Source organism: Papaver somniferum, chromosome 4, assembly GCF_003573695.1.
Source record: "Papaver somniferum cultivar HN1 chromosome 4, ASM357369v1, whole genome shotgun sequence".
NCBI classification, from domain to species: Eukaryota; Viridiplantae; Streptophyta; class Magnoliopsida; order Ranunculales; family Papaveraceae; genus Papaver; species Papaver somniferum.
Genome location: NC_039361.1, coordinates 15,760,452 through 15,771,457, shown reverse-complemented (window position 1 = coordinate 15,771,457; position 11,006 = coordinate 15,760,452).

The window sequence follows — 11,006 nt, the reverse complement described above, 5'->3', positions numbered from 1 at the left end:
TTTTATCTTATTTAATTGATCCTTTTTGCAGACATTTATGGTCTTTCTGATGAAGCTACCATTCTTCGTTCATTTCCTAATGCCTTGGATAATGATAACCTTCTTGAGCGTCTTAATAAATCTTTAAATAGTTTCTCAAATGATAAAATTTCATCTCTTTCCCTGAATGAACTAAGATCCAAATTTCGCCTCTTAGAAATTGACCATTGGTCTATTTTAGGTTTAGCCAACCGATTTAAGCGTCTCTTTCTTAATTCTAAAGAGAAAATCAATGAGTTGAGAACCAAAATTAGCAGTCTCATAGATGATAAGGATCGCATCTCTGATCAAGGTGCTAAGGATTTGGCGAAATTCCAGAGACCCTTCTTTAAGTTCAACTTGAACGAGATGAAGCTAACCGCAAGAATACCGAGCTCTGTGACAGAGAAAACCAAATTCGTTGTCGCCTTCTTATAAGTAACGAGGATGAATTCGCTTGGGCTGCGAAAATCTTAGATGATGCCAGAAAAGATTTAGGTGTAAATGTTAGTCTCCAAGTTGAGCATACAACCTTGATTAGAGATATGATTTCTGACAGAGAAGGTTATTAACTGTTTTCTAATACTAATCTTTTGTTTCTTATGAATTTTCATCAAGTTATTAATTGATTTCCTTTTGCTCGCAGATTCTGAAAGTACATATCGCAAAAGGATTGAGGAACTTGAAAATGAAAAAGTGGAACTCGCAAAGAATCTTTCTTCTCGCAACGACAAGTATTCTAGATTAAAGAATCAAATCAAGATCATTGTTGCGAACTTTAAGAATGATGCTATGCATTTTTCACAATCAAACTATTCAAATGGTTTGCGATGACCATAGTATTCCTCATTCTGATTATCCTTGTCTCTTGGAGGAGATCCCACAGAACATTCCCAGTCTGATTATTTCTGATAGCGAAGCTGATGATGAAGAATCTGATAGTGATGAAGGTTCTGATGGTGATGAAGGTTCTGGTGGAGATGAAAATTCTGATGCAGACAAAGAAGGGAACAAGTCTGATAAAGATGATGAAGGATCAACTAAGAAGTAGTCTTTGTTTCTTTCTTCAATCTTCTGTAATACTTGTACATTTATTTCTCCTTTCTGTATATTTGCAAATTCTTTTGGTTTTCCATATTCTTTAATATATGAGTTTCTTTCGTTTTGACCTGCATTCATTAAAACAATTCTTCCTTGCAATATGGTTGATCAATATAATCATTAATTTTTTAATTTGTGCGTAAATCTATCATGTGGAGACAAATAACATTTTCTAATTTCATTCATTCCCATACTTGCCTCTGTTATTTGTATCCAAATGAGAGACTTTACAGATCTTTCTTGTTTTGTGCCTCATTTTCGCAGTTGTTTATTTATAATTTCGCAATATTATGCGAAGTGAATTTCGATTCTTTTCAAAATCCCATTCTTGTGTGGTCTTATTTTTCCTTCCTAATTAAAGGTCTTATTATGCCACCTCTTGTCATTGCGACAAAATCGCAGGACGTTCTTGCACTTTCATACAAAAACCCATTGATCTTGCATTAACTTTTTCTTTTGTATTATGGCCTCTTCAGGAATGTTGCGACAATTTGATAGGCCTAAATATTCTTGCGAAAATAAAGCCCCATGACATTTTCGTCTTGCGACGAAATCGCAGGACGTCTTCGCACTTTCATGCGAAAACCCATTGATCTCGTCTTATCTTTTTCTTTTGTATTATTGCCTCTTCAGGATTGTTGCACAAATATGACAAGCCTTAATACCCTTGTGAGTAAAAAGCCTCATGACATTTGTGTCTTAAGACACTTATCAGCTCCCTAATGGAGGGTGCCGCCCTTATCTTCCCCCTGGTTGCCCCTTCAAGGAGGCGTACTTCTACCATACAAGGTTAGCTTCTCCCATCCAGTCTTAACAACAACCAGTTGTTTTCGCAGCTTCTTATCCCTTTTACCTATAGGGCTTATGGTTACGAGACTGCACCTTGTTGTTTTCGCAGCTTCTTATCCCTTTTACCTATAGGGCTTATGGTTACGAGACTGCACCTTAAGTGGGGTTTTCTTCGGGCCGAGTGCATTATAAGCCAAGACTTGTCAAGGTACGCTTCAAACGCCCCTGGAACTCTTGACTCAACCGTGTACCTCGGCGCCTTGATCAAATTATGAACTCCTTGGTAGAGTCTACCTTAGCCGCCTAACCTAAATCATATGTTTAAGTTGAGAATCCAAGGTGCCTCTCCCGGATGGGCTTTATTGACCCTAGTCTCCATGACTCAGGTTCCGGTGGCGATGTAGCCTTTCCCTGAGCCATACAACAGGTACCCCCTTATATGACGTACTTTAGGTCTTACATTTGCCTCTAGCTAAATTGTATTCGCGAACTAGGGTGTACGCCATAAAGGTTCGCCCCTTTCTCTTTTATCATTGTTCTCTGATTGTGTTTTGTCGAATTCATTATCTCTGTGAGATTCTTGCACATCATCATATTGTATTTGCATGTCACAATCTCAATTTTGTCATTCAATAAAATTTATTTTTGAGAATTTTATTTATTGAGAGAATGTCACAACAAATTAATCATTCATACATTACCTTTGCTATCCTCTGCTTCTTTGTTATTTTGTGTTACTGTTTCTTTGGTAGTGATATGTTCGCCATTTTTTATTTTGAGCTAGCATTAGTTTCGCAACATCTCTTCTTCTTTTCTTTCGATTGCATCCACCATCAACCTCTCACTTTTTTGTGTCTCTTTGATTTTGTGTCACCAATTTTCCTTCTTGTTTGCTCTCCCTTCACAAGATTCTATCTCAGTTTCGTAACACCTCTTTCCTTCAACCCAATCTCCCTTTATGATTCCTACACCGCTGGGGTGAAGGAATTTGATGCACTGGTGGAAAGTTGAAGCTACACCTAGAATCCCATGTAGCCAAGGTCGACCAATTAATGCATTGTAGGGTGATTCTACATCAACGACACAGAATAGGATTTCAGAAGATATTCCCTTCAATGGAATTCGCATAGTAAGCTCCCCTTTAGGCTTGTTGGAAGTACCATTAAAACCATATATCTTATATGTTGATGGTATAAGGTCATCACCTCTTCCTCCCATAGTTTTATAAGTATGATAAAATAAGATGTTCGCAGAGCTTCCGGTATCGATTAGAATCCTATTAATTGCCCATGAATCTTCAGCTTCATCATCCTCATCTTCTTTCAGTTTTGGATTAATTTATAATTTTACTACTAATGGATTAGCATGTACTTCTTCACCTTCAGGGATTTCTTCTGCGGTAAAAGAAATAATCTGTTTCTGCCATTCCTCTAGTGGCGAGATTTTCGCAATATTCATAATTTCTCTTCCATCGTTATCTCTTGCGAACACTCTACTCAAAATATTGTCATGAAAATCTTCAATTGTCTTGTATGAATGTACAATAGAGTGACAGAATAGATTCTTTGCTTTTGCACCAACTTCTATGAAGAATGTTTCCTTCTTTTTCATCGTGTTTACTTTGTGATGGTCTGGTGGTGGTGGCAATGGTTGAGATTGTGGGTGCCCTACCAAAAAGTGGTTTAGTTTTCCTTGATCTATCATTCTCAGAATAATTCTTTTTACATTTCTGCAATCATTTGTAGTATGTCCATGAAAATGATGATAAGAACAAAACTCATGACTTCTGTGGTTTGGAGGTGGTTCCGTTCCCATGTTCCATGGTGTTGGTATATTCTTCATCAAAATTATAGCTTCCCATATTTTCTCCACACTTTCATTTAGAGGTGGCATCTTGATTTTTTCCCATACTACCTTGTGACCTCCTTGTCCTCTATTATAGTTTTGTCTTTGACCTCCATAAGTTTATTGTGGCTGATCGAGTCTTTGAATCTTGTTATTTCCACCACGATTGTAGAAATTTCTTTCTTCTTCATACTCCTCTTGATCTCGGCTTCCCATAGCCACCAGCTTATGTTGATTGTTACCTGTCACCTTGTCTTGTTGTACTTGCGAAGTATTCGCCACTGTGTTTATTAGCTTGGGTAATAAGCTTGCATTCGCTGTTTGTGAACTGATATTCGCAACTGGATCTGATTCCATTTCATTTTGCCTTTCCTTTAGAGAAATATATTCTTCTTGAAGTTCTCGCAATTCAGTCATTGTGATCGTATTCTTGATTCTGAAAATTTGGATATACAATAGGTTGGTTGCAAACCTAGCATTGATGAATGATAAGATAAGATATATCTCATCTACATGGCCAGCCATTTCGCTATACATATTCCTCCATATTTTAGTTAGGTGCTTCAAACTTTCGCCAATCCTTTTTTTTAATCCAAACACGTCTTCAATACCAGGTCGCGAAGAATTATTACTTATATATGCCCCCAGAAATGTAGTCTGCAAAATGATTAAAGGATGTTATTGTATTCTTTGGAATACCTTCGAACCATTTTAACGCCTCCCCTGTTAAGCTGGATGCGAAATACTTGCATAATACGGCATCATGATTTTCCCATTGCAGCATACACCTCACATAGGCTTTAATGTGTTGAATTGCACAAGTTGTTCCATCAAAAATGCTGGTTAATGCGGGAAAATTGCATTTCGGAGGTATTCCTCCTAGTTGTACTTCCCTTGTAAATGGAGTTTTCGCAGCTTCTTCTATAGCTTCATCCAATTGTCTTCTGCCTACTTCTCCTCTATTATTTAGCATTCCTCTCATTTCTTCTAACTCTTTAAAGATTTGTTTATTTACACCTGAATTTTGATCCATTGGTATTTTTAATTTCGTTTCCCTTCTTCTGCGTTCATGTCTTTCTTCTCTCGCGAAATTTTGCATTTCTTCTTCATTATCCTCATCTCGTCTTCTTCTGCGAGTCTCTTCTTCATCTCTATCTTGAATTCACATATGATTATGTATCTCATTTTCCCCTTCATGATTTTGTTCATTTCTTATTAATTCCATTCGCTGTCTTTCAGCCATCCTCTGTATTCTATCATACTCTTCATTGATATTACCGTTATTCCGGTTTTGTGTACTCCTTCTTTCTCGATTGTCGTGATTGTTCTGGCGAATTGTCTCCTGAAGCTCTTGTTCTTCCACTTCCGCTCTCAATATTTCACGTTCGCAAATTAAACGTGCTTCTTCAGCATAATGTCTTTCAATTTCTTCTTCAATCGTCTGTTGATTTCTTTGAGTTTCTCTTTCATGTAAAATTCTCATTCCTTCCTCTCGATTTCCTTCGCCATCTTGGTCATTTCGTCCCTGACGTTGTCCGTTCTCTTGATTTCTACCATTTTTCCTATCATCAAAAGTTTCATTTTGTGGAACGTAACGATCATCAGTTCTTTCTCCATTTTCGCGATATTCTTCATTAGGATTTGATATTTCTTCTTGAATATTGTTTCCAGCATTAATTGTGGGTGAATTTCACCTCATTTATCCTCTAGTCGATCTTGAATATGATTTTGAAACACTTCTCGATCTTCTACTCTATAGTCTCATATTTTCCATCCTCAATTCGTGATTTTGTCTTGTTAAATTCGCACGTTCTTCTGCCTCATCTCTTCTTTCTTCGTGTATTCTTCGTCTCAATGTTTCTAACGCTCCAATTTCTTCATCTCCATGAATTATTCCTTCATCTGCTTCTTGATTTCTCTCTACCTGTCTATGGTTTCTGGTTTGCTGCTCTTCTTCTAATGAATTTGATTGCCAAGTGTGTATACTCACCCTATCATAATCTGTATTCCTTCCTTGTATTAGTGTTTGTTGAACTGGTGGTTGAATTCGATTTTCTCCATTATTTCTCATTCTAGTTGATTCTCCCATTTCACTTTTTTCCCTTCCAGCAATTCTCTTGCTTCTTCTAACAGTAGTTAGTTGTTCTGATGTATTTCTTCTTCTAGCCATTTCTTCAATATTAATGAATTGCAAGAGATTATGTCAAATTGTTAATCAATGACTCCAAATCTTCACAAATCTCAATATTAATCTTCAATTTTTTCTAGAATAATCTTCAATCCGCCCTGTTTCTAGCGCCATTATGTAGTTGCATGAAATCCTACATTACACCCCTCACAAGATTTCATTAACATTCAACTCATTTTAGATCAACAATCTTAATTTTATTGATGAATCTTTGAACAATCTTACAAGGAAAGATATAGGAATCAAGAATAACCACTGCTCTAGATTTTCTCTCTCTTATTTACTTGCTTTTTACTCAGAAAAAGATCTCTCTCCTTCCTTTACAACTGGACGACTATTTATAGGGAAATACATAATGGATGACAGCTAATTTGTTCTTTATTTTCGGATATGGCTTGCGACATTCTCGCAACCTTATGAATGTTAATCTCGCAAACTCTCTTATTTTCGCAGAATCATCACATTTTTCTCATGATTTTAGCTGACGTCATTTATTATGTCATTTCTGGAATTGTTCTGTGACGCTGTTGTGTTGTGTTGTTGATAATTTCGCTGAGGCATTATTGCTGCGAGATTCTGATCCTACAATAAGTCTTGATTTCTAATCTCCTATAGCTAAGTCTCGGACTAGGATAGTAAGTGTAGTTGAGCTCAAGGACTTCATGGCGATTTATCATACAAGTAGAAGATCTACACAAGGAACCGGTGGAATTTATCGACAAAAAGGTATGTGGAGACTTGAACTTATCTTCCACTCAAAAGTCTATGTATTTTATCTCCTAATCTTTGAGAAAAAAGTCATATTCTATATATATACTAGGTTATACACATTTGGTATTTCGAGCCGAGTATATCTCGCCTATCTATGTCTCGAAATATATGTTGGTAAGCTTTTCGCTTCGACCAAGTTTATCTTTACCTAGTGACGAAAGTCATGAATGGTTCAATCACTTTGAAAATTTCTTTGACGAGAAATAGTGAAAAAACTATATAACGTCCTCGAAGAATGTTTTAATGATTGGAATGAGAGTTTAGATTACATAACCAGTGGATTCCTAGAACCAAAGTTTTCGAACTTTGTTGATCAAGAGAACCGGAAGTATGGCAAGTGCCAAGTCCGCGAACTCAGTCCGCGAATTGCCGAAGTTCTCAAACCCGAGAATTTCTGCTGGAGTTGACAAACTACTTGCGTGAGCCAAGTCCGGGAACCCAGTCCGCGAACCGGCGTAGTTCTCGAACCCGAAAATTTCTGCTGGAGTTTGTAAACTCTATCCGGTGTCTTAAGTCCGCGAAACTAGTCTGTGAACTTGAGAAGGTTATATATCTAAAGATGATTTCTGAACTTAATCTTAAAAGACTAAGGAATGCATTTTCAAACCGTGGCTATTAAAGTTCATGAACCGATTCGAGTGAATCAAATCATCTTTGCTTCAGTTGTGTCTTGTATAGTTACATAAGATTTCTTTGCAATTGAACAACTTTCTTAACTAGTTCATTTGAGTCAATTGAACTAGTTATGGTGAAGAAGAACATGGTTGGTATGAAACTCTCATATGGTTAACCTCTTTGGGTAGACTATTGTTGAACCAACAATGTACACGTTTGGGTGCAGTTAACAAACCTAGAAGCGTACAGTCATTTGTGTATGACAAGCTAAGTTTTCGATCTAACGGTTGAGAAATATTAGCTTGAATCTAAATTAGGTTTTCAACTAACGGTGAATATTGATTTCTTTGTAACTAAGGAAAAACCCTGATTTGAAAGGATATATAAAGGATACATCTAGTATTCTGCAAAACTAATCCCCACACTTTACGTGTGATACTAGTTTGCGTACTAGAGTTATTTCCCCTTTAACCTTGGGTTTTCTTCTTCTAAAACCAGGTTAACGACTTAAGGACTTCATTGGGATTGTGAAGCCAGACCGATACTACTTTTATCGTAGTTGTGTGATCTGATCTTGCATCTTCTATCGTAACAGTACAATCATATTTATTGGCTTGAGATCGTGAGAGTTATCCGATAGGCAAGATATAAAAAGTAATCACAAACACCTTCATCTCATTGTTTGTGATTCCACGACATCTTGTTTCGCTACCATACGATTAAGATTGTTTTGAGGTGATTGATTAATCTAGGTTGTTCTTTGGGAATATAAGACCGGATTACCAATTGGTTCCTGTTCACCTTGATTATTATAAAAAGACGGAACAAAAACTTTTAGGGTTTCTCTGCGGGAAACAGATTGATCCTTTGATAAACTTGTCTATATGAGACAGATTTGTTTATTGTTAAAGCCTGCGATTTTGGGTCGTAGCAACTGTTAGTTTTGGGTGAGATCAGCTAAGGGAATCAAGTGCGCAGTATCCTGCTGGGATCAGAGGCGTAGGGAGTACAACTGTACCTCGGATCAGTGGGAAACTGATTTGGGTTCAACTATAGTCCAGTCCGAAGTTAGCTTGGAGTAGGATAGTGTCTGTAGCGGCTTAATACAGTGTGTATTCAATGTGGATTAGGTCCCGGGGTTTTTCTGCATTTTCGGTTTCCTCGTTAACAAAATTCTGGTATCTGTGTTATTTCTATTTCCGCATTATATTTGTTTATATAATTAAAATAATACAGGTTATGCGTTTGAATCAATCAATTGGAAATCCGATCTTTAGTTGTTGATTGATATTGATTGATCCTTGGACATTTATTTTTGATACCGTCCAAGTTATTCCTTGTGTTTGATTATAGACTCGCTGATTTCTATTAGCTTGAGTGAATCAAAACAAGAGAGAGATATTAACTCCTTGAGATACTTTTATCTAGATTGAGTCTGACTGTCTAGTTGATTCTCTAGTAAGTGTTCCAGAGTTAGTCCATACAGATCGATAATCCAAATATTGGGTGGTGTTGTTAGAACCCCGCTTTTTCAATGGCTTAACGAAATAATTTGTGTACGGGATGAGTTGTTTAGTCCAACTCGATTCTGGATAAGAAATTAATTTAATTCTGATCTTAATTAGACTTATCGAAATAAGGTTTCGGTTATTCAAGTCTAATCGAATGCCTAAATAAGAAATGCTAGTTAACTAACCTAGTATTTGTCTTGTTTAAAATTGAAACGTCTAAATTTATGGATAATTAGAACCTGATGAGAAAAATGGAGTTTATCTTTATTTTGGTCTTATCGAATTAAGCGGTTGTTTTTGAAAAATCGGTTTAGCAAAGGGACTAATGTGCTTAGTTGTTTTTGGTTTGCTAAACTAAATTGGAAAAATTGTTTCGGACAATTGTTTCCTTGGTAACATATCAAAATAAGACTACTTGTAGTTTGGGTTTTGATATTAGTTATCAGAACATGATGTGTGGAACCCTCGTGCCTAACTCTACAGGTTTGCAAGTCTATTATGAGATTTGTAAGATTCTTTTCGTGTTGTCCTTTATTTTTTCGTTTCTGTGTCATTTTTGTGACAAAAAGGGAGAGAAATATATGGAGTAAACAGGTGAAGCTGGCATTGATTTTATATTGATTGGCATCGCTAGGGAAAAGAACATTGGAACTTGAATGTTTTTATCTAACGAAAGAGTGAAAGCACAGACTAAGGGGGAGTAACATTTCATATGAAGTGGTATAAAAAAGACGTGTGGATTAAATATCTACCTATCTTACTTAGGGGGAGTATTAGCTTTGTTATTATAATGTCAACAACGGCATTTTCAAGGATTGAATGTAAGCAGTTTTACTGTGCTGTTGAATCGGGAATCAAGCGGATTGTAATGATTTCTTGTAATTTGTTTATCCATATGATGTAAGAGTTTTGTCACTAAAATTGACAAAGGTGGAGATTGTTAGAGCATGGCTCGGTTGAACCCACCAAGCGTTAGTATGTCAAGATTGGTTGTCATATTTTAGTGAATCAAAACTCATGTTAAGAGTCGCTTGATTATGTACTAGAGTCAACTTCGTATAGGTTAGATTGAAAGTATTAGGATATGAGACATTACAAGTATTGCGAAGTCTTGAAGATGTGAAGAAGCAAGGAGCTACAACGACAACAATCATCCTTCCACTTGAGGTTAGTGATATTTGACTTAAACTATTTCATTCCCTAACGTATCTTTCAAGCCGTGCATATTGAAACATAACTTCGAAGCATATTTGAACTCTAGATAGACATAGTATTAAGGAATACAATACAAGGTTTATTGCTTAACCATTAAACTTTGTAGATAAGACATCACCATAATCATTTGAATGCTATTGTAATTATGTATAGGTATGAGGTGAGGATTTCATCCTAGGGAACAATGTTTACATGTGTTCTAAGGAAGTAAGTTGATAAACTTGTTTGTGGACCGAAAAGGAAATTGCCATGTGTTATTGGTTTTGTTATTCATTGCATATCTTATGAACAACCAATATGTGTGATAGAGTATAAACGCTCACAACTTGTTGTTTCATGGTAGAACTATTCACAAAGGCCTGACCTATGTATTGGTATAACTTTTATTAGTAAAACGGATCTTAAGTAATCACCTGTGATATGATCGGGTTTGTGTGTCTGACCAATTTTGGGAAAGGGGAACCGATCCTAGTAAGAGGTGTAGTACATCACAAGGGAACCGATCATTGTATGGGGTGCAACAAGGTTTATAGCAGAAAGGGGAACCGATCCTATGGACATGTGCAACACGTTTTTAGGCAAATGGGAACCGATCCTAAGGACATGTTCAACACATATAAGTTAGATACCATATATATGTGGGGAACCGATCCTAGTACTTAGTCAACCGAATTTTCGGAAAGCTAGTGTGACTATGCACAGTACTCACATGAATGTAGAACCGAAACTTGTTTGGTAGAACCTTTACACCCATGATTGTGATTGAATATTGGTTTGATCAATCACATAGTTCTTGAAAGTCAGATGAACCAATTCTAAACTTGTTTGGAAGTGTGGAAAATCGGTTTCAAGGTTGTAAGTGTGAAAGAGAACTTACAAAGTTAAGATGTCGACAAGCTTTGAACACGTGCTATGAATGTTTATTTCTTTAATTGTTCAAAGATATTCCTTAA